A 23,107-nucleotide genomic window follows, 5' to 3' on the forward strand; every position below is an offset into this window, starting at 1 on the left:
AAAAAAAAAAAAAAAAAAAAAAAAAAAAAAAGGTCATATTTATGTCTTTTTATTGCCCAAGTTTCTGGAGGCAGCTGCTTTGGTTTAGTTTTACCTCCAGCTGGAAATGTGTGTAGTAGGCGATGAGTTTAGGGGGGTTGAATACTGTCAGATGGTAGAAGGCATGAAATGACTATTATAAATCTGGATGTTAGCTGATGAGCGAAAGAGAACAATTAAAGGTTACTAGGACTAAAGTGCTTGCTATTGACAGCAACAAAGAATAATGTTTAGTCTGATGCATATTATGTACTTCAGTTATGTCATCTGAATCCAACATTGGAGTTCATAATTTCTTATCTGCCAATGTTTTGTAAACTGCTTATAGAATGGATACAAAGCCTTTATATAACTTTGCAAATCATTGTGATGTTTCTTGCTATGCCATTGTACCTACTTGAGGTCCTGGTCTTGGCTCAGCAGGATTTTATTTTTATTTTGTTGCCAGATTAATACAATTTCAATTACATATGTATTGAACTTTAAATATGTGGGTAAAAGCTATGCTAGGTAACCTGACTTTTGCACTAATCCGTAATGTCTCCAAATTTGTTTCTTAGGAAGTATACTTGTTTTGTTGTCATTCCCTATTTTATAAATAATAAAAATAATACACCTAGGAAAAAGAATAATTGAAATAGTACAGGGTACTATGGTTTAAAAAATAATGGTCCTCTTGGGCCGGGCATGGTGGCTCATGCCTGTAATCCCAGCACTTTAGGAGGCCGAGGTGGGCAGATCACCTGAGGTCAGGAGTTTGAGACCAGCCTGGCCAATATGGTGAAACCCCATCTCTACTAAAAATACAAAAATTAGCTGGGTGTGGTGGCACACACCTGTAATCCCAGCTACTTTGGAGGCTGAGGTAAGAGAATTGCTTGAACCCAGAAGGCAAAGGTTGCAGTGACCCAAGATTGTGTCACTGTACTCCAGCCTGGGCAACAGAGCAAGGCTCCATCTCAAAAACAACAACAACCACAACAACAACAACAAAGTCATGGTCCTCTTATCCCCACTATCATTTCTTAGAAGCTTTTTATTTTTCTTTTGGTTATCACCTAATTCTAAATAATAGATGAGTAGCTCTTGATTTATAGACACAATTGTTTGGGAAATTTCAGTTTAACTCACATATGTATACCAATTTTAGATTCTTTTTTATGTCTCCTTGAACTTGTTGGATAAATTATTATTTTGGGTTTTATTGATGATCTTTATAACTTTAAATAATATACTGAAACCCCGATTTTTGGTTTTATCTGCTTTAGAGATCATCTCTTAATTCATCATTATTTAGAAATAAATTTAAACCTCTGTATTACTTGACATTTTTTCTCTCACGTCTGTGATTTGTAAATTGTGCCAATTTACAAATTTATTTGTAATTTTTATATTATATTCAGCTTTATTATTTTTAGATTATTCAAGTTTTGACATTGATATTAAGTAATTATATAAGTACATTGTCCACAGACTTATTCAAAATACTAGAAATCAATAAATAGAAGTTATGTCATTATGATATATAAATATTGTTTACAACAGAACTAAATAGTGTGATTAGGCCCATGGAGAAAATAAATATAATTTTATGTCATTAAACTTGTGCTGCTTGTGAGAGAATGTGCGAAGTGCCAATGCCAATGGGATTTGGTTTTTTTCATAAGCCATACATTGCTTAAATTACTGCATATTTTAGTGTGCTTTGCTTTTGATTCACCACTTCCTTGTGTTTTTTTTCATTTTTAATGGGGCTTATAATTGCATTTCTTATTTTTCTTTTTGAGAGAAGAAGCTATACCATTTTTAGAAAAGCACTTGGATCTTTCAGCTTTTCCTTAGATCATAGTAGTTGTTGAATAAGATGTATTTGCTTTGAAGAAATTTTCCTTGGAACTCTGTAATTGCTGGTTCTAATTTATGTCAAGTTGGTATTTTTCTTTATTGCACTCTGTAGTAGTCGCCTTGTTTTTTAGAGAAACTTCTTATTTTCTTCCTTTTTCTTTTCTCTTTTTTTCAGAGAGTCTCCCTCTGTCTCCTGGGTTGAAGGGCAGTGGCACAGTCTCGGCTCACTGCAAACTCTGCTTCCTGCGTTCAAGAGATTCTCCTGCCTCAGCCTCCTGAGTAGCTGGGGTTTACTGGCATATGCCACCACACCTGGCTAATTTATTTTATTTTTATAATTTATTCTCCTTTTTTTCATTTTTAAAAATATAGTTTATTGCACTTTAGGTTCTGGGGTAGAGACAGGGTTTTGCCATGTTGGCCTGGCTGGTATCTTGAACTCCTGACCTCAGGTAATCCATCTGTCTCAGTCTTCCAGAGTGCTAAGATTACAGGAGGGAGCCACCAGGCCTGACTGATTTCTTATTTTCTGGATTCCATTTTTATTTACAGAAGCACTACATCCTTTAATAATTCTTTTTCATAGTGTGTGATAGGTAAACTTTATGACCTTGCATATATATTATGGCCTTGTATGTACATAATGAGAATATTTATTTTCATTCTCTGTGGATTTTCTAGATATAAAATTCTAGTTTCAGCATAATTTTCCTTCAGAACATCGAAGGCATTGCACCATTGTCTTCCAGCATCCAGTATTGTTCCTGAGAAGACTGCTAGCAATTGGATTTGAAATGATTTGAAATTTTCTTTGGCAGGTGACCTGCTTTTTGTTTGTCTCTGACAGCTTCTATGATATTATTTTTATCACTGTTGTTCTTAAATTAATAAGCATTCAATTAAGGCCTTTAAAAAATTAATCCTACTAGGTTGTGGTTAAGCCCTGTGAATCTGCCAATCTCCGGAAAATTTTCTTCCATTTTTCATTGACTATTTTCTCCTCTTCATGTATTCTTTTCCTTTTTTACCTGGAACTTCTATTAGGTAGCTATTGATTTGCTGATTTATCCTCTATGTTTCTTACTTCCTTTGAAAAAATCTCATATGTCTAATTCTTTGTTATTTTGTTGAACATTTTAGAATATTTTCTTAATAAGTTCTTTTAATGCATTGGATTTGTTTTAGACTATCACATTTTTAATTTCTAACACTTTTAAAAGGTAGAGATAGAGTCTTGCTATGTTGCCCAAGATGATTTTGAACCTGGCTTCAAGTGATCCTCTACCTTGGCCTTCCAAGGGGCTGGGAGTACAGGCATGAGCCACCCACCTGGCCCTAATACTGACTCTTAAAATCAACTTATTGCTCTCATTTTGATAGTAACTTATTCTTGATATATATATATATATTCCTAAATTTCTCTGAGCATATTTTCATTATTAATCTTTAAATCTCCCCTTCCTCTGAAGTCAGATATTCTCTGATTCTTCTTTGTTATGGCTTGGGTGGTTGCTTCCTCCAAGCCTCATATTGAAATTTGACTCCCAGTGTGGGAGACGGGGCCTACTGGAAGGTGTTTGTGTCATGGAGCCAGATCTCTCTTGAGTGGATTGATGCTCTTCCTCAGGGCTGAGTGAGTATTCACTCTATCAGATCCCAGGAGAGCTAGTTATTAAAAAGAGCCTTGTACCTCCTCCCCCTTTCTCTTTTTGGCTTCCTGTCTTGCCACATGATCTCTCTACAGCTGGCTGGCTTCCCTTTGCTTTTTGCCATGAGAGGAAGCAGCCTGAGGCCCTCATCAGATGCAGATGCCCAATCTTGATCTTTCCAGCCATCAGAATTGTGAGCTCTTTTCCGTTATAAATTACCTAGTTTCAGCTATTCCTTCAGAGCAACACAAAACAGAGACATTTTCTTCTGAACTACTGATTTCCTTAAACATCTACTTATCTTTGGTGGTCTTTTGGATTTGCGAATTAAGCACAAGACGTGTTGTATGAATGGCTGGTATGCCTTTCCTCTGCTGTCATGCAGGTCTGTTTCTCTGAGATGTTTTGGTCACCTCCAAATGGGATTGCTACTTGGAAGCTTTGATATGTGGGTGGCTGGTCCATAGCAGGCTTTACACTGGGGTTCTTGGCATGGGTGCATATGTCACTGCTTTTGAAATGCCAAAATAAGATAGACTTATTTGGAATGCAAACATCCACCCTTCGGGTCATGGCTTGGCTCAGGTATGTTTCCATGTCTACATAAACCATGTGCTCTGGTTTATGTAGGTAGTAAGCTCTGCTGCTGCCAGTGCCTCTGCCCACTTGGGATGTGGATAAGAAAGTATGCTTTTTGGCATAGTTGTATATAGAATGGTTGGAATCACTCTTATTTCACTAAAGCAATCCTTCTATCCAGTTTTCCCTCATCAATTCTGTATCCTTCCCTAGGGCCCTCTCTAGATGGATTGTGAGGTAGGATTTGATGGACATTTTGGGGGCTTCCTTTTAGCAAGTTCTTCATAGGTAGTGTGGCTTCTCTCTTTACAATGTGGGGGGTGGGGCACTTTATGCCTGTGCTCTCAGCTGTAGTCAGAAAACAGCAGAACTGGACACAATGTGAATAGTTATCATTTAACATCTGTATTGATGAAAAAAGAGTACCGTATGGTCTGTCCACAGCCTGGACTCTCGTTTGGACCTGGATCTCCCAAGGTTAGATAGCAAGTTTTTCATCTTTATTTCTGTCTGCCAATGATGCTGATGCCAAACTGAATTTCAGCAAATGCACCAGGAGGGAGGGAACAAGAAGACTGGGCAATTATGGAGTGGGTGAGCACCGAAGGGACCAGAAGAGGAAGCGAAGACTTGGGTGCTATGCTGAGCTGAATGGAGAAGAACCTGTTGAGTTCTTCCTTGAGGCTCAGGTTGTGATATTGTAATTCACTAATTGTCTCTGAGCTAAAACTGTTATATTTGTCTAGAAATGACATGGCCAATGCAATAGACTTAACTTTGTAAAGTGTCAAGCCTTTGGGCAAAAGGAGAAATAAAAAAGACAAAGTCTGTTGGTTAAAAACAGAGAGTCCTATCTGTTGATGGGCCGTGAAGTCCACCTAAGTGCAGTCGGCTCCCTAGTTCCAGCTGCCTTATGCGTTTATTCCTTAACTGAAAATGTGAAATTGTGTTCTACCATCAGGAGAAACCTTCCTGACAGCTGCAAGTGCTCCGCAAGAGTGTCTGGAGCAGGGCTGTGCAGGCGTGGCGATTAGGCCCTGCATTGCTGGCTGACAGGCTGTCACTCCCGGAGTCATCCCAGCTCCAGCAGCTCTGCAGGGAGAAGCTGCGCTGGACAGAATGGGATAGGCTATCTCTCCAGAACCTGGATTAAAGAACGGGTCCTACACTTTACGGAAGATGTCACTTTCTCTGTGGGGCTGAAATAATTTAGAAAGTCAGTTCATGTATTCGTAGAGAAAATGGCACATTTTTGTTGTTGTTGTTCTATTTCAGCACTCATAATTCTCAAATGTGGCTGGCTGGATGAGTTGGTTTTCAGATGTCCAAGGACATTCATATTAAGGACTGAAAATAAAATAATAGAAACTAACGTTTTTGTTGCACCCACTGTTACAAGCTCCGCCAGAGTGCTTTCAGCACACTGTCTCATTCAATCTTGCCTCCTTCAGAGCAGGTTTTACTGTCTCCATTTCACATGCGTGGAAGTGGAAAACCAGCATTTGAATGCAGATCTGTCTAGCTTCAGAATGCCACTTTTTCCTCCTTTAAAATCCTTGTTTGTTAAAGCAAGGAGTACTTGGCAAGCATCAGGTAAAATTCCCACTTTACTACTCATTAGATGATTTTAGGTAAATTAACCTCTCTGAGCTTCAGATTTCTCATCTATAAAATAGAGATAATAATAGTACTAATTTTGTAATTTGTTGTGTGGGTTAAATGACTATCTATCTATCTATCTATCTATCATCTGTCTGCCTATTTGCTTACAATCTACCTATCTCATAACCATACCTGGTACATAGCACATATTCAATAAGTATTTGTAGAAAAAAATGAATGAAAAACAATAATAGTATTTTAGAATACCCATTTTCATGTAGCAAGATTTCTCAACTTTTACACTATCAGCATTTTGGACTGGATAATTCTTTGTTGTTGGCATCTGGCTTGTGCATTGTAGGATATTTAATAGCATCCCTGACCGCTATCCACTAGATGCCAGTAGCAGCACTCTCCTCCCTCAATCATGACAACTGAAAATGCTCCAGTCATTGCCACATGTCTCCAGTCACTGCCCACCCCTCTGCTTAAGAACCACAGCCTCAGAGAGAACCAATTCTATCTTGGACACTGTAGAGCAGCAACCTGTAAACAGCAAATTGTTTACATAGTCCATAGCAAATAGTTTAGGCTTTGTGGGCTACTTGGTCCCTGTTGAAACAACTCAACTCTGCCATTGCAGTACAAAAGCAGTCATGGACAACACATAAACAAATAAGCACTACCATGTTCCAGTGAAACTTCATTTACAAAAACAGCCTGCCCTCCAGGCTATAGTTTGCTGACTGAAGCTACAGAGAAAATGCAGAGTGAGCAGATGTGGAGTCCCCTCTTTAAATATGCCACACAGTCACTGTGTTCTGCAGCTTGGACTGGCCTTGCATACAGGCAGCGGGGACTTTGTGTACATGTAGACTGTGAGAAGGGCCCTTAAGAAGTCGTCTGACTCATTGGCTAGGTGTGGTGTCTCCAATATCACCATGGAAGGACAATCCTGGGGGATGTCAAGCATGGCTTTGACCAGTTCTCTTCTAAAGACCACATTTCTATAAGAGGGCTGGAAGATAAGGCTGTAATTAGTGAGCACTACCTATATACGAATGAGTTTCTCTATTCAGGGGGATTCTTAATTTTCTGTAGTCACTGAACCTAGAAGGACAAGGAGGTGAGATAGGAGTACAGACCTAAAAAGAAGGGACTCTATAAAAGTGTGCAGCAGGGACCCTGAGCACAAACTTGGCTGACAACTGAAACCTGCTGTTAAAGAACATCTCCAGTTTAAACAGAAGAGGAAGTGGCACAAAAATCAACTCTATTATTTGGCAAGGGTGTAATTAGGCTTACAAATGGACCTTTACTAATAAGGAACACTAAAATTCTTCTCTAAATAGTACCCTGCAACCATCGTGTCAGCAGCCTGCAGGCTAAAGCATGTTCCTTATTATCATGATGCTGTATGCATCTGTCTCAATAGAATACCAAAATTAGCCTGCCACAAGTGCACTCTCACAATGCCACAGTGAGAATCCTTGCCAAGTGCAAAGCAGAGGGTGGTGGATGGGAAGGAAACAGACTGAAATAGATTTGTTTGGGATTCATTGCCTTCTTTCATCGAGCTCATATCTACCACCTGTTAAACAAGGACACATTTTCAAACATCTCTGATGTGATGCTATGCTTTCTTTTAGATGCTACTATTCTTGCCTCTTTTGGAGATGGGGAGGCCAGTGAGATATAAACAGCAGTCATGGGAATCTTCAAGAAAAGTTCTTCAAAGGACTGGCTTACTTGTTAGATCCCTTTTGCTTGTCTGCTTCATCCCTTTGTTTCTGCCTGAAACTTGGTTGTAATGGCTGGAGTTTTTGCAGCCACCTTGTAATCAGGAGTCTGGGTTGCTAATGATATTATAAAGCTACAATCAAGTTCTGGATAGCACATCCTTGGAGCTATCATTTAAGAGTGAAAAACAAACCTTAAATCTTAAATCTTCTTTAAGAAACTATTTTGGGAGTTTTTATTATGTTAACTGAGGTATCTTAAAGATGACTATAAATTCTTTTCCACTTTTGCTATAGAGAGGTAGAATTTATTTCCCTTATCTTTAAGTCTAGGCTAGTTTACTGGCCTGTTTGGACCAAAAGAATGTGACAACAGTTCTACAGTGCATCTTCTGGATCTGGCTTTAAGGGGTCTGCAGCTTCCACCTTAGCCACTGAGAGTGTCTCTTCTTGGAACCCAGGTGTTATGCTGTGAGAAGTCCAAACCACATAGTCAGATCACAGAGAGAAAAACTGAGACACTCCAATCCACAGATTCAACTATACTCTCAACTGATAGATAGCACTGACTTGTAGCTAAATACATGAGCCTACTAGAATATTCCAACCTAGTCAATCCTCCAGATAACTGCAGTCTTTGCCAATACCACATCAAACCAAAGAATCACATAGCTGAGCCAAGACTTCCAGATGACACCACCCAAAGCATCAGATAGGTGAGTGAGTCCTCGCAGAAGTACTAACCCATCAAGTCTCCAGATGACTACAGCTCCAGCTGATACTAGTTAGAACAGAAAAACCACCCAGCTAAGCCCAGTCAATCCACAGATTCATGAACGGTGATAAATGGTGGTGGTTGTTTCAATGCACACCAATATGGTGCCGAAAATAAGAATCATGAAGGGATAGAATGAAGAACGAAAGATGGAAAAGGCAGTATCATTAGCCTTGAGGACATTGCCTAAAATTTATTCTCCAATTCTGGGCTCTGGTTAGCTGCAGAAACTCAAAAACCTCAATTCTTAAGCATACATTCATAGGAATATGGGGGATCTAATTCTCAGCTTAACTGAATATTTCAAAAGCCCCTGAACTGAGAAACAAACATAAAAACTGGCCAAATGGTAAATCTTTGGTTATCTGAGAAAAACAAAATTGAAACTGTCCCATAGGTCTAACAACATGAGCCTGGGTCCTTAAGACAACACCCTCTTAGAAGATAATTTCTGTTGAAGATGAACTGATGGCTGAGAATTACAATGTGCACAAGGAAAGCCAATGTATGACTTCTTGTATATTTGGTGAATGAGAAGAAAGATCACAGCCCAAACTAATAGGCAATAGAAACAGAAGAAAGGGCCTTTAAAATTAATATGTCTAAAATATTCAAAAAGATAAAGGATTAAATCTGTAACATAATAATTAGATTTCATAAGAAAAGCATAGTTGAACAAAAAACTAAATAGAAATTCTAGAAATAAAAATAATTCACTTTTGAAAAGTCTCAGTGGATAAAGAGTAGACTATTATATATGTATACATACATATTTTAACACACACACACATACCACATACACTTAGTGAATTTGAAGCCAGATCCAGGAAATTACTTAAGATACACCACAAAGAACTAAAATGATGCAAAGTAGAAAAGAGAAGTTAAAAGATATAATAGGAATTCTAGGAAGATAAAACAGAGTGATTGCAGTGGTTTGTGTAATTTTTCCAGAAACAAAGAAATACTTGAGTCCCTGAGTTGAAACATTATTCTGAGTCTGAAATAGCATTTCGTGTACAACTGAGTTGTTGACTGAAATGATAAATGTGTATACATATATAGTTTTTTCTTTATGTAAGATGTTGGCTTCATTATAAAAGAATTCACTTTCATATCATAACTTTTATAATTTCCTCTGATGATGGATTGGATCCTTGTTTTATCTTTCTGCTTCATTTTTCCCCCCACATTCATGCCCTTTCTCACTGTGTCCCTCTTAATGCCCAATCCCATTTTCAATGCCTTGCCAAGCTCTGTCACCTTCTAGAAGTCTCCTCTGACCACCCCAGGGCAATGTCTCTATTTTCTCTAAAATTTTACAGCACTGAAGTCTGTTCACTTATTTAGCTTATAGTCAAGTGACTTTTCAATGAGCTCTACAAGCTCTTTCAGGTTGGTGGTCATAGTTTGCATTTCTGTGACTTAGTTCTCAACAAATGGTACTTTGTTAATTAATGACCAAAATTCCAAAGATTTGTGAGACTAATTTTGGGGAGGATTGAAGGGTTGGCAATGGGAAGGTTTGCTAAAAGTTTGACATAAGAGCATGATGTTATTCCTGTTACATATCTACAAAAATAGCAAGCACTATGGCTATAACTACTACATCATCATGGCCACTTTTACTCCTGCCACTTTTAGTACTGCTCTGACCACCAATGTGTAACAAAGGCCTCCAAGTAAAACACTGGAGCAGAATTTTCCAGTGAGCCAGTGGAGCAAGAAGACTCTAAAGTGATGGTGGGAAAAGCAGGTAGAGGAAAGAATTTCTGAAAAAGCAGGAGAAAAGTGAAAGGCATAGGGTTGGAGAGCAAAGAAGACTGAGAGAGGAAAAGAAAGTGGGACTGAAATTCACTTCCTGATAGTGTAGACCGCTAGGAATAAAAAAGCAAATTAAATAAGACAATGAACCCCAAAGATGGTGTAACGTAATTTGTTTTCATGAGAGGAAAAGACATCTAAGTCTACCAGTTTTATAAAACGTGCAGAGACTACTTGCCCAAGAGCAAGCCTCATGACTAGTTCAGAGAAGCCATGTCGTCAAGTCCACAAAACTACCTCCCTGCATAATTTTTTCAGTTACTCGGGCTCACTGGAATAATTAGGAACTACTTCAGGGATTGTGGAGACCAAGAGCCTTAGAATACTGCCTCACATGAAACCAGCTTGAATGGGAGCTAGAGCTTCACGGATTCGGCAGCTTGGGCTCAACGAAGAACTGAGTGTTTTGACTTTTTTCCCTATAGTGATGAGGCTAAAGAAATACCTAGATCATTATCACCAAAACCACCAGCAAATTTGCCACAGTCATTGATCTTTAGTCACTGACTAACTGGGTTCATTTCCATAACTTTTAACTTGTATTATCTTGGAAAGAAAAATACGTTTAACCCCAAATTTCTCTAATTTCCTTGACTAAGTTTCTATTATTTTGTCCCTCCAAAGTCAAATCATTCTTTTCTTGGTTAGTTTATTAACTGAGTTTTCTATACTACGTGTAATAGCTCTTGATTCAAAATGTCCTGCCCAACGCATCAATCTGTCTTGTTACTGACTTTCAACTTCCTGCTCAATCAATCACAAAACACCTTAATCCTTCTTGACTTGTCTTGAATTACATTTGCTACCAGTCCAACCTTATCTTTAATAAGCTCATCTAGGTAATTTGCATATAACAAACAAATTAGGTCTTCCAATGATTATTTATAGGGTGCCAAAGCCATAAATCAACTGAGAAATAATCTGCTATAAGAGGCCTTCTGGCTAGGTGGGGAACAGAACTTAACAAATCAAAGTTAAATTCCTTCTCTCAAATTCAACCTGTTCTTTATAACTACACAATTCTATGTTTCATCTATAATTAACCATTAGATTCAGATCAAAAATTAAGCTCATGATACTATTTTGGATTTTTGGCATCAATTATTTGATTCTTCTCAGTGCATGATCACAAATTTGTGATATTTCTTCATTCTACATTAGCGATCTACTGTAAGTATACATGTGGAATGATACTGGGAAGAGACATAGGATTCCTGGATTCTCCCTCAGGCTCTGTCATACAGTATCTGAGTTTTGGGGTAAGATGCCACCATCCTCCCACTTTCCTCATTCTAAATCGAGAAGGAGGTATTTATGCATAGGCTTCAAGTGGTCTGGGAACACTTGAAATGTCATGCAACATTTTAAATGTGTTTGTGCATTCTTTTTTCCTTTCAGAGAGAGATGCCCATAGTTTTAATCAGAAGTTATCTCTAACATCAAAAGGGAAAGAAAGTACACATTAAAGTATATTCCTCTTCTATTTCAGCCTTACATAATATAATTTGATTATCATTTTACATTCTCCAGGGAGAATTCTATTTTTCTAGAAGTCGGAGTTTTACGCATTCTAACTGAAGGCACCTACAAATCAGGGATGTTGTGAGGGAGGGTAGGCTTTTTGGCAAACTATCCTGATATAATTGATCATTTCATATGAAAAAATTAAATTTCTGTCTCACGCCATACACAAAAAGAAATCCCAGATATATCAAAAAGATTAATGTGAAAAGCCACAATTTAAAAATTAGAAGATATGGAAACATATCCAGCAGTAAAGTACTTAAAAAATAAAACAAAAATTATGCATCATAGAGGAAAACATGGATACATTTTTATTACCATATAGATTCAAACTGCTATAAGGTCAAAGACTTCTAAACAAATTTTTAAAACATACCAACAACAAGAACAAGGTATTTCAAAAACTTACAACCCACAAAGTATCAATATCTTGAATATATGAACATTTTTATATATTAATATGAAAAATACAAAAAATAGAAAATAAGGAAAAGATATGAAGAGTGAACACAACCTAAAGTCATTATCAATGGCCTCTGCCAGTCACATCCTTTTCAGTTCTGACATGCCCTGTCATTTCTAAAGCTGTTACTAATTGTGCCATTTACTTTAAAATGTATTCTGTGCCATTTATCATGGTTATCTATTTCATATGGGGAACTTTTCTTGTTACATCCCCTCAGGACAAGCACTATATTTAGATCTTTAAAATACATCCATCAGACAGTCCCTAGCTCACCACTGGATACCCAGAAGAAACTCAATGAATATTACATATATATTTTTACATTTTAACATCTCTAAAATTGAGATGCACATTACAACCTGTGGCATTTGATGCTGAGAGCCAGGCAGCATTCAAGGCATAGTTGGCATTGACTGCACAGGCATGAACTTGACACTTACTACTCACATTACTATCACTTCAGTTGAGTTAAGTGCACCCTTGGCATTATATTTGTTGAGTTTAATTGTCATTTTAAATATATTTTAAAAGATTGCACTCTGACTTGACATTGATGCAAAGAGATACAATAAAGGCAGAAGGCACAGAAATGAAGTGGTGGGACAAAACTGATATCTGTAAAGTGAATATTCATAACTGTGAAATCGCCATAATTCCACATTTTCTTGCAAAATAAAGACCAACTACTAGGTTCTCAGAAAGGAAGGAATCCCCAAACAGATGAAGCCGTGGAAAATCCTATCCCTGAGATATCTGAAAAAGATTGTCTAAAATAGGCCAAGCAGTGCAACCCAAGGCAAGAGGAATTGCCATGTTGCCCCAGAGGAAACTCAATGCAAGAAAGGAATGATGTGACTGGTTCATGCTGCCTCTCATTCAACTAAGAAAATATCAGCATCAAAACTTGAAGAACGCATGTTAGCAGCATGAAGAAAAATTCCAGATAGAATAGTGGAATGTTCTCTTAAGAAACGCTGCCTCATCAATGCACTTGATGGTACAGAGAACGATATTGTGAGATAAACATAAATGTTGACTCTGAAATCAGACTGTGAATATGAAGAAATTTTGAAAATGCTTTGAATAATTTATTGAGAGTTTTCTTCTGTTTGTTATAGTGATAGGTGGTAAAAACCTGGCTAGGTATGTTTAAAAGATCTCTTTCAATAAGCTTATAAAATAAATAACAAGTGGTAAAAATTGTGTCATTATTTTATATAAATAAAATTATATCCTATATTTGATGTAATAAACATTATTTTTATTAGATTGTGGTTTATCCTTTCACTGTAACTTCACTGGCTCTGTGACTAGTTTTGAGGGATGGAATGTAGCAGAAGTGCTGATTTCAGTTCTAGTTCTTAAAGATCTGGAAGCAGCTGGGTGTGGTGGCTCATGTCTGTAATCCCAGCACTTCGGGAGGCCGAGGTTGGCAGATTACCAGATCAGGGGTTTGAGACCAGCCTGACCAACATGGTGAAACCCCATCTCTACTAAAAATACAAACATTAGCAGGGCATGGTGGTGCATGCCTGTAATCCCAGCTACTCAGGAGGCTGAGGCAGGAAAATCACTTGAACCCAGGAGGTCGAGGTTGCAGTGAGCTGAGATCACACCATTGCACTCCAGCCTGGACAACAGAGCAACACTCCATCTCAAGAAAAAAAAAAAAAAAAAAGACCTGGAAGCTTCTTACTTTTGTTCTTTTGGAATGCAGACATCATACTATAAAAATACTTATTTAGACTACTGGAAATGAGAGGCCACATGAGAGAGGAATGAGGCACCCAGGTGATTGCCAGCAACAAATGCCAGACATGTGAGAGAGGCCCAATTTGTTGTTCCAGCCAAGCTGAATGCAGCTGCATGGGTAACCTCAGCTCAGAATCACCCAGCTGAGCCTAGCCAACCCACAGAATTATGAGCAATACTAAAACATTATTATTTCAAGAAACTGAGTTTTGGAGGCACTTTGTGCAATGATACATAATTAAAACAGGGATTTGTCCTAAAAGGATGTGTTGTCATCACAAAAATTTCAAACCTGTGGTATTGGCTTTGGGATTGAATTTCAGGAGGTGGCTATGAAAAGCAGCAAGGAGATGATTAGAAAACAGCAAAAAATGCAGTGTATAAATGCTAGAAAAAATGGTGAACATTTAGTGCTGGGATTGCTATTGAACACTGGAAAAAAGAGGGAACGATGTTCTGTAGTGTCAGAGTAATTAGCAAGACTGCCATCTGGGATAACTTGGAAAAAGAAAAATTACCTAGTAAACTTGTGCATCTAGCTAAGAATACTTCCAAGCAAACTGCTAAAAATAGTATTGAGGTTTTTTAAGAAGCATATAATGAAGTGCTGCAAGAGAAAATTGAGCTAAAAATGAACTGTTTGATTTTTAAGCAGAATTTAGAAGAAATATGGAGAATTCAGGCCACTTTTTCCAGATGTCAGAAAAAAGTTTCCAAAGAATAAATAATCTCATGGAAAATAACAAATCTAGAGTATTGTTAGTAAGAGTAGCCTCAGGGTTAAAATGAAATAAGAGTGTGGCTGAAAGACTCATTGTTTAGACCTTAGAAAGTTTTAAAGTGGTACTTGGTAGACCACTCAGCTAAATAAAAAAGCTTTTAAGAATCTTAAGGTAAATTCTCTCAGCAGAAATAAGTCTCATATTGAATTTGGAAGTGGTTTTGAGGCATGGGATAAACTCAGTCAGATTCATAGAAAATCCACAAAGTCTTTAAGAGGATTGTATTTGTAAAAATATCACCAGGATGGACTAAAGGGGACAGAGCAGTTTATTAAAAAAAGAAGCTTTTGGACTTCTGATTTTCTACAAGCAGGCTAAAAGAGCTATTCTGCTGCAAATACAGGCCATTTCTTATAAGGATTCAGCTAAGAGCTCACAGTAATTAGGGAACCAATCACAGGGAACAGAACTGGTACTAATCAAAGGATATACACTGCTTTGAGTTGGGGAAGTGACATGTGCCCAATGGATTTCAAAATTATTAGGCAGAAACTGCTATGTGCCCTTCATACAAATAATTTTGGTAAAACAGATATAAAATTTACCATTTAGTGATTTTTAAGTGTACAATTCAGTGGCATTGATTATATTCACGTTGTCATGCAGCCATCATCACTATACATTCCAGAGCTTTCTTACTCCAAATTGAAATTCTGCACTCACTAAATGATAACTCTCCATGTCCCCTTTACCTCAACCTTTGATAACCATGATTCAACTTTCTGTGTCTATGAACTTGACTGTTCTAGGTACCTCATATAACTGAAGGCATACTATATTTGTCCTTTTGTGTCAGGCTTATTTCATTTAGTGTGATGTTGTGAAGTTCCATTCATCTTGCTGAATGTAACAGAATTTATTCCTTTTTAATGTTGAATATTATTCCATTGTATGTACATACTATGTTTTGTTTATTTTTTGGTCTATTGGGCATTTTGGTTATTTCCACTTTTGGCTGTTGAATAATGTTTTCATAAACATTGGTGTACACATATTTGAGTTCTTGCTTTACAATTATTTTGGTTATATATCTAGAAGGAAATTTGGTGAATCATGTTAATTTCATGTTTAATTTGTTGAGAAATTGCCATACTATTTTCCACAGCAGGCACACATTTTACATTACCACCAGCAATGCACAAGGATATCAGCTTCTCTACCTTCTCATAAACACTTTTTTTCTGTGTCTGTTTTTGTTTTAAAAATAACCATCCTAATGAGGTAGTATCTCATTGTGCTTTTGTTTGGCATTTCCCAAATGATGAGTGATGTTGAAGATCTTTTTATGTGCTTTATGGTTATTAGTATATCTTCTTTGGAAAACTGTCTATTCAAGTCCTTTGTCCATTTTTAATTGGGTGTTTTTTGTTGTTGTTGAATTGTAATAGTTCTTTTTATATTCTGAATATTAGTCTCTTATTATATATATAATTTGAAAACGTTTTTTCTGGTTCTGTGGGTTCTCTTTTACTCTATGGATAGTGTATTTTAATGTGTCAAATGTATCTCTTTTTTCTTTTGTTCTTTTGTTGCCTCTGCTTTTGGTGTCATGTCCAAAAATTTATTGTTAAATCCAAAGCTATGAACTTTTCCCCCAACATTTTCTTCTAAGTGTTTTATAGTTTTGACCTTACATTTCTGTCTTTGATCCATTTCAAGTTAATTTTTGTATGTGGCATAAGGTAGGGCTCCAACTTCATTGTTATTCATGTGGATACCCAGTTTTCTCAACATTATTTGTTAAAAAACAACAAACAAAAATCTGTGTTTCTTCATTGGATGGTAATGGCAGCTTTTTCAAAAATCATTTGAGTATATATGCAAGAATTTATTTCTTGTCTTTCTATCCTATCTAATTGGTTTCTATATCTGTCTAGCTGTACCACATTGTTTTGATTATTGTAGCTTTGTACTAAGTTTTGAAATCAGGAAGTGTGAATCTTTCAACTTCATTTTTTTTCAAGGAGTTTGAAAGACTTCTGTAGATTTTAGAATTTTAAAAAATATTTTTGTAAAACACACTGTGATTTTTGACAGAGATAATGTTAAATCTGTAGATCACTTTTGTAGTATCTTTCTCTTAACAATAATAAGTCTTTCAATGTAAAAAATAGGATTTTTTTTCCATTTAGTCAGGTCTTCTTTAATTTCTTTCAGACAATCTTTTTTTTTTTATTTTCAGTGTACAGGTCTTTCATCTCCTTAGTTAAGTTCATATCTAAGTATTTTTTTCTTTTTGATGCTACTGTACATGGAATTGATTTCTGAGTTTCCTTTTTTGAATTGTTTTACATTAGTGTACACAACTGATTTTATGTATATATATCCTGAAACTTTGATGAATTTATTCATTCTGAGAAATTTTTGTGTGGATGGTTTGAGTTTTCTACATATAAGATCATGTCATCTGCAAACAGAGATAATTTGACTTTTCCCTTTCTAATTTGGGTGTCTTTTATTTATTTTTCTTGCCTACTTGCTCTGACTCTAACTTCAATATGATATTGAATAAAAGTGGTGAATGTGGGCATAATTATTGTTTCCCTAATCTTCTGAGAAAAGCTTTCAGCCTTTCACCATTGTGTATGGTATTTGCTATGTACTTTTCAAACACAGTCTTTTTCAGGTTAAGGTAGTCTTCTCCTAGTTTCTACAGTATTTTTATTCTGAGATGGTGTTGAATTTTGTCAAATACATTTTTGTAACAATTGAGATGATCATGTATGTTTTTTCTTCATTCTGTTAATGTGGTGTATTATATTGATTGATTTTTATATGTTGAACTATGCCTGCAATCCAGGAATAAATCTCACTTAGTCATGGGTACATAACACTTTTACTATGCTGCTGAACTCAGTTCTTTGTCTGACTTTGGTATCAGGGTAATGCTAACCTCAAAAAATAGGAAGTGTTCTCTCATTTTCATTTTTTTTTTAATGGAGTCTTGGTCTGTTGCCCAGCTTAGAGTACAGTGGTGTAATCTCTGCTCATTGCAAACTCCACCTCCCAAGTTCAAGCAATTTTGCTGTCTCAGCCTGCTGAGTAACTGGGACTACAGATATGCACCACCACACCCAGCTAATTTTTGTATTTTTAGTAGATATGGGGTTTCACCATATTGGTCAGGCTGTCTCAAACTCCTGACCTCAGATGTTCCACCTGCCTCAGCCTCCCGAAGTGTTGAAATTACAGGCGTGAGCCACCACACCCACCCAACAACCTTCCTTTTCAATTTTTGAGAGGTTGAGAAAGATTGGTGTTAAGTCTTCTTTAAATGTGTGGTAGAATTCAGTGAAGTCCGATTATTGATTTTGGTTCCTTAACTTTTGATTACTGATTAAAGCTTAGTAGATAGGCCTATTCAGATGTTCTATTTTTTCATAATTTAGACTTGGTAGGTTGCATATTTTTAGGAATTTGTTCATCTAGGTTAAACAATTTGTTTATAATTGTTCATAGTACCCCTTTATAATACTCTTTATTCTGCAACATTAATAGTAATGTCCCCGCTTTCATTTCTGATTTTAGTAATTGGAATGTTCTCTTTTTTTTAAGTTGGTCAACCTAGCTAAGATTTTTGTCAAATGTGGTGATCTTTTCAAAGAAACTATAGTTGGTTTTGTTAATTTTCTTTAGTATTTTTCCATTCTCTGTTTTGTTTATCTTTGCTCTAATCTTTCTCTGCTAGTTTTGGGTTTTGTTTACTCTTCGTTTTCTATTCCCTTCATGTGTAAAGTTGAGTTGTTGATTTCAGATCTTTCTTTATCCTTAATGTATTTAGAGCTAGAAATTTTTCTTTTAGCATGGCTTTTGCTGCATTCGATAAATTCTGTTATGTTTGGGTTTTGTTTTCATTTATCTTAGATATTTTCTAATTTTTCTTGTTATTTCTTCTTGTACCCACTGGTTAAGAGTGTATTGCTTAATATCCGTATATTTGTCTTTTTTCACAAGATGGCGCCGAAAGCAAAGAAGGAAGCTCCTGCCCCTCCTAAAGCCGAAGCCAAAGCGAAGGCTTTGAAGGCCAAGAAGGCAGTGTTGAAAGGTGTCCACAGCCACAAAAAAAAAGAAGATCTGCACGTCACCTACCTTCCGGCGGCCCAAGACACTGCGACTCCGGAGGCAGCCCAAATATCCTCGGAAGAGCGCCCCCAGGAGAAACAAACTGGACCACTATGCTATCATCAAGTTTCCGCTGACTGCTGAGTCTGCCATGAAGAAGATAGAAGACAACAACACACTTCACACTTAACATCATTGTGGATGTTAAAGACAACAAGCACCAGATCTAACAGGCTGTGAAGAAGCTCTGTGACATTGATGTGGCCAAGGTCAACACCCTGATTCGGCCTGATGGAGAGAAGAAGGCATGTGTTCGACTGGCTCCCGATTACGATACTTTGGATGTTGCCAACAAAATTGGGATCATCTAAACTGGGTCCAGCTGGCTAATTCTAAATATATATATATCTTTTCACCATAAAAAAAAAAAATATATATATATATATATATATGTCCTTATATTTGCGATTTTCTTCTGTTATTCATTCTTCATTCTTCATTTCTGGTTTCATTCTATTGTGATCATAAAAGGTACTTTGTATTGTTAAAACATTTTTAAGTTGAGTAAGACTTGCTTTGTGGTATAATATATTGCCCACCCTGGAGAATATTCAATGTACGCTTGAGGAAAATATATATTCTGCTGTTATTGGGTGTAGTGTTCTGTATATATCTGATAAATCCAATTGATTGATAGTGCTATTGCATCCTCCATTTTCTTATTGATCTTTGCTCAAGTTATTCTATCTGTTATAGAAAGTGTGGTATTGAAGACTCCAACTATTATTGTACAACTGTCTTTGTCTCCCTTCAATTCTGCCAATGTTGGCTTCGTGTATTTTGAAGCTTTGATGTTTCCTGCATATATGTTTATAATTGCATTTTTTTTGCTGTGTTAATGCTTTTCTGATATAACATGTTTTTTGTCTATTCAACAGTTTTTGATTTGAAGTTTCAGGATCTAATATGGGTATAGCCATCCTAGTTCTCTTTTGGTTACTGTGTGCATAGTATATCTTTTTCCAGTCTTTCACTTTCAACCTGTATATGTCTTTAAAATTAATGTGAATCTCTTATAGAGGTTATCTAGTCAGATCATGTTTTTAAAATTCATTCTGCCAATATATTATTTTAATTTACAAGTTTAATCCATTTGTATTTAATTACTGAGAATGAAGTTCTCTCTTTTTTTTATTATTTGTTTTTGGTGTCTTATGACTTTTTTATCCTTCATTCCCTCCAATACCACATTCTTTTGTGTTTAGTTCATTTCTGTAGTTTCACATTTTTATTATCTTCTCATTTTCCCTTGTGTATATCCTAGATATTATCTTTGTGGTTGTGACAGTGATCACATATAACATTCTAATATCATAACAACCTAATTTGATTTGATACCAAGTTAACTTCAGTTGCATATGAAACCTCTATTTTTATGGAGCTCCTCTCTCCATTATATTATTGATACTACAATTGTAACTCTATGATATAGTTTGGATTTTTGTCCCCTTCAAATCTCATGTTGAAATTTGATCCCAGTGTTGGAGGTGGGGCCTAGTGGGAGGTTTTTGAGTCATGGGGATGGATCCCTCATGAATGGCTGGGTGCCCTCCCCATGGTAATAAATGAGTTTTTGCTCTATTAGTTTATACAAGAGCTGGTTGTTTAAAAGAGTCTGGTATCTCTCTTGCTCCCTCTCTTGCCATGTGACATGCCTGTTCCCCTTCCACATTCTGCCATGAGTAAAGGCTTCCTGAGGCCTCACCAGAAGCTGAGCAGGTGTTGTGCCATGCTTATACAACCTGCAGGACTGTGAGCCAAATAAGCTTCTTTTCTTTATAAATTATCCAGCCTAGATATTCCTTTATAGCAGCACAAACCAGCTGACATACTCCACATATTGTGTACTCACTAACAGAGACTTACCTCTTTTGTGAATTTGTCTCTTAAATTCTGTAGAATATAAAAAGTGATGTTAGAAACTAAAATTACAATAATACTGTTTTTTTTTATTTGCCCATGTATTTACCTCAAATAAAGATCTTTATATCTTCATGTGATTGAGTTACTGCCTAGCATCCTTTTGTTTCAAAATGGACTTCTTTTCACATTTCTTATAAGAGAGATTGAGTGGTAATGAACACATTCAGCTTTTGTGTTTCTAGAAATATCTTAATTTCTCCATCATTTTTGAGGGACAGTTTTGTTAGATGTAGAATTTTTGATTAACAGTTTTTTTTTTTCTTTCAGCACTTTAAATACATCATCCCACTGCCTTCTGGCCAGCAAGGTTTCTGCCGACAAATTGGCTGATAATATTAGAGGATCCCTTGTATCTGTCAAACCCATTCTCTCTTGCTGCTTTTAAGATTCTCTATTTGTCTTTCTTTGTCTTCCAGCAGTTTTATTACAATGTGTCTCAGTATAGGTTATTTTGAATTTATCCTACTGGTAGCTTGTCGAGCTTCTTGGACCTCTAGATTAATATGCTTACAAATTTACAAAGTTTTTGACCATTATTTCTTCAAATAATCTCTCTGCTTCTCTCTATCCTATCCTTCTGAGACTCCTATAATGCATGCTTTGTTCTGCTGGATGGAGTCTCACATATCCCTTAGGATCTGTTCACTTTGCTCTATTCTTTTTCCTTTTAGCCCCTCAGACTAGATTATTTCAATTTTCCTGTCTACATGTTCACCGATTTTTCTGCCTGCTTAATCTGCTGAATTTCTGTAGTGGTTCCTACAATTTAGTTATTGCTTTTTTCAGCTCCAGAATTTTTAAATTTGTATCTCTTATTGATACTCTCATTTCTCATGCTCTTTTACTAATTTTATTTAGTTATTTGTCTGTGTTTTCCATTACCTCTTTGAGCATATTTAAGACAGCTGTTTTAAAGTCCAATGTTGTGGTTGAAGTGGAATTGTTTCTGCCAATTTAAATTTATCCTACTTGTAGCTTGCTGAATTTCTTGGATTCGTAGATTAATATAGTTAATCAAATTTAGGATTTTTTTGGCCATTACTTCTTCAAATAATCACCCTGTCCCTTTCTATCTTCTCCTTCTGAGTATTTTGTTCCTTTGCATATGCCAGGTTTTACTTTCTTTTTAAAATATGCCTTGTGATTTTTTGATGGAAATTGAGCATTTGAAAACACAGCCACTCTTTGCAGTCTTTGCAGACAGAAGTAGTTATTATGCTCTAGGCCTAAGGATCAGCTTAAGGTGAGACCCTGGAGTCTTCTCAGGTCTTTTCTGGGAATGTATTTTGCCTGGGTTATGTCTGGCTTTCTCAATTCCCCTGTAAACACAGCTGCTTTTTACTGTCTTAATTTCCCTAAAAGTCTCATCTCACTTTCTCCTTGGGTCCCTTAGATGGTCTATTGTTTGTCTCCACCCATAATCTCTGGCCTCAGGTATCTATGGGTTAATAGTCATCTGGTGGCTTTCACAAGCAGTAGCTGCTGGTTCTTCCCACCTGAGATCTGAGTTAGGCAAGACAGAGACTGGCTTCTTCAGGTAGGCCCCAGAAAGGCTGGAACTTTGAAAATATGATCTGCTCTGCTCTCTCTGGTTCAACTGCTATAGTCTCCTCATGACCAAGACCATGCCATACCAGAGAGGGGCTGGGGCAGAAGTGAATAAAAATGCCATGAAATGTTCTACCAATTTGAATGTGGCTTTTTCTTTACTGAATACTTGCTTGCTTACTGTAGACTTTCCCCTTATTCCAGAGCTCCTATAAGATTAGTGCAGCCAGTTTCTGGTTGTTTTCTGAAGTTTCCTTGGAGGAACAAAGACTCTGACCTTTTCCATCTACCATTTTGCTGCCATCACTACAATTTACCCCTTTTTAAATGAGAGCATCTAATGGAGTCATCCAATCCATGTCACACCACTGTGTGTGGTGTTTTAGGGCAGAAAATTTGCCTTTTTCGTTTATGAATATATAAATAAAAATTGCATCAAGAAGTGTCATATAGTTTCAAACTTGATGCAGATGATGAGATTTGAACTTTGAGCTGTTGCCATAATAAAATGAGAATTGAGGAGTGCATGTATTTTGTACGTGGGAAAGATATGAAATGTTGCTGCCAGGGGATATACTATGGTAGACTCTTTTTAAAGATGACCAACAAGAGCGTCTCTCTCTTGTACATACATACCCCTTCTTCCATTGAGAGATGAAGTGTATTTCCCCTTCCATTGATTTAAGAGGGCCTTATAACTTGCTTAGACAAATACAGTGCTGTTAAAATGATGCCCTTGGACTACTAAGCAAAGGTCTTAGAAGGTTTTATAACTTCCAATTTTAACCTGTAATTCAGCCATCATGTAAAAAATCTTAGGTTAAGTCACTGAATTGTGTTAGACTACCTGGAGAGACACACTATATAGAAGAGCACCAAGACACCCCAGCTAAGCCTCAGTTAAATGCAGTCACATGCATGACACCCACTACCCTGGG

The sequence above is a fragment of the Cebus imitator genome, unplaced genomic scaffold (assembly GCF_001604975.1).
Source record: "Cebus imitator isolate Cc_AM_T3 unplaced genomic scaffold, Cebus_imitator-1.0 Scaffold264, whole genome shotgun sequence".
NCBI classification, from domain to species: Eukaryota; Metazoa; Chordata; class Mammalia; order Primates; family Cebidae; genus Cebus; species Cebus imitator.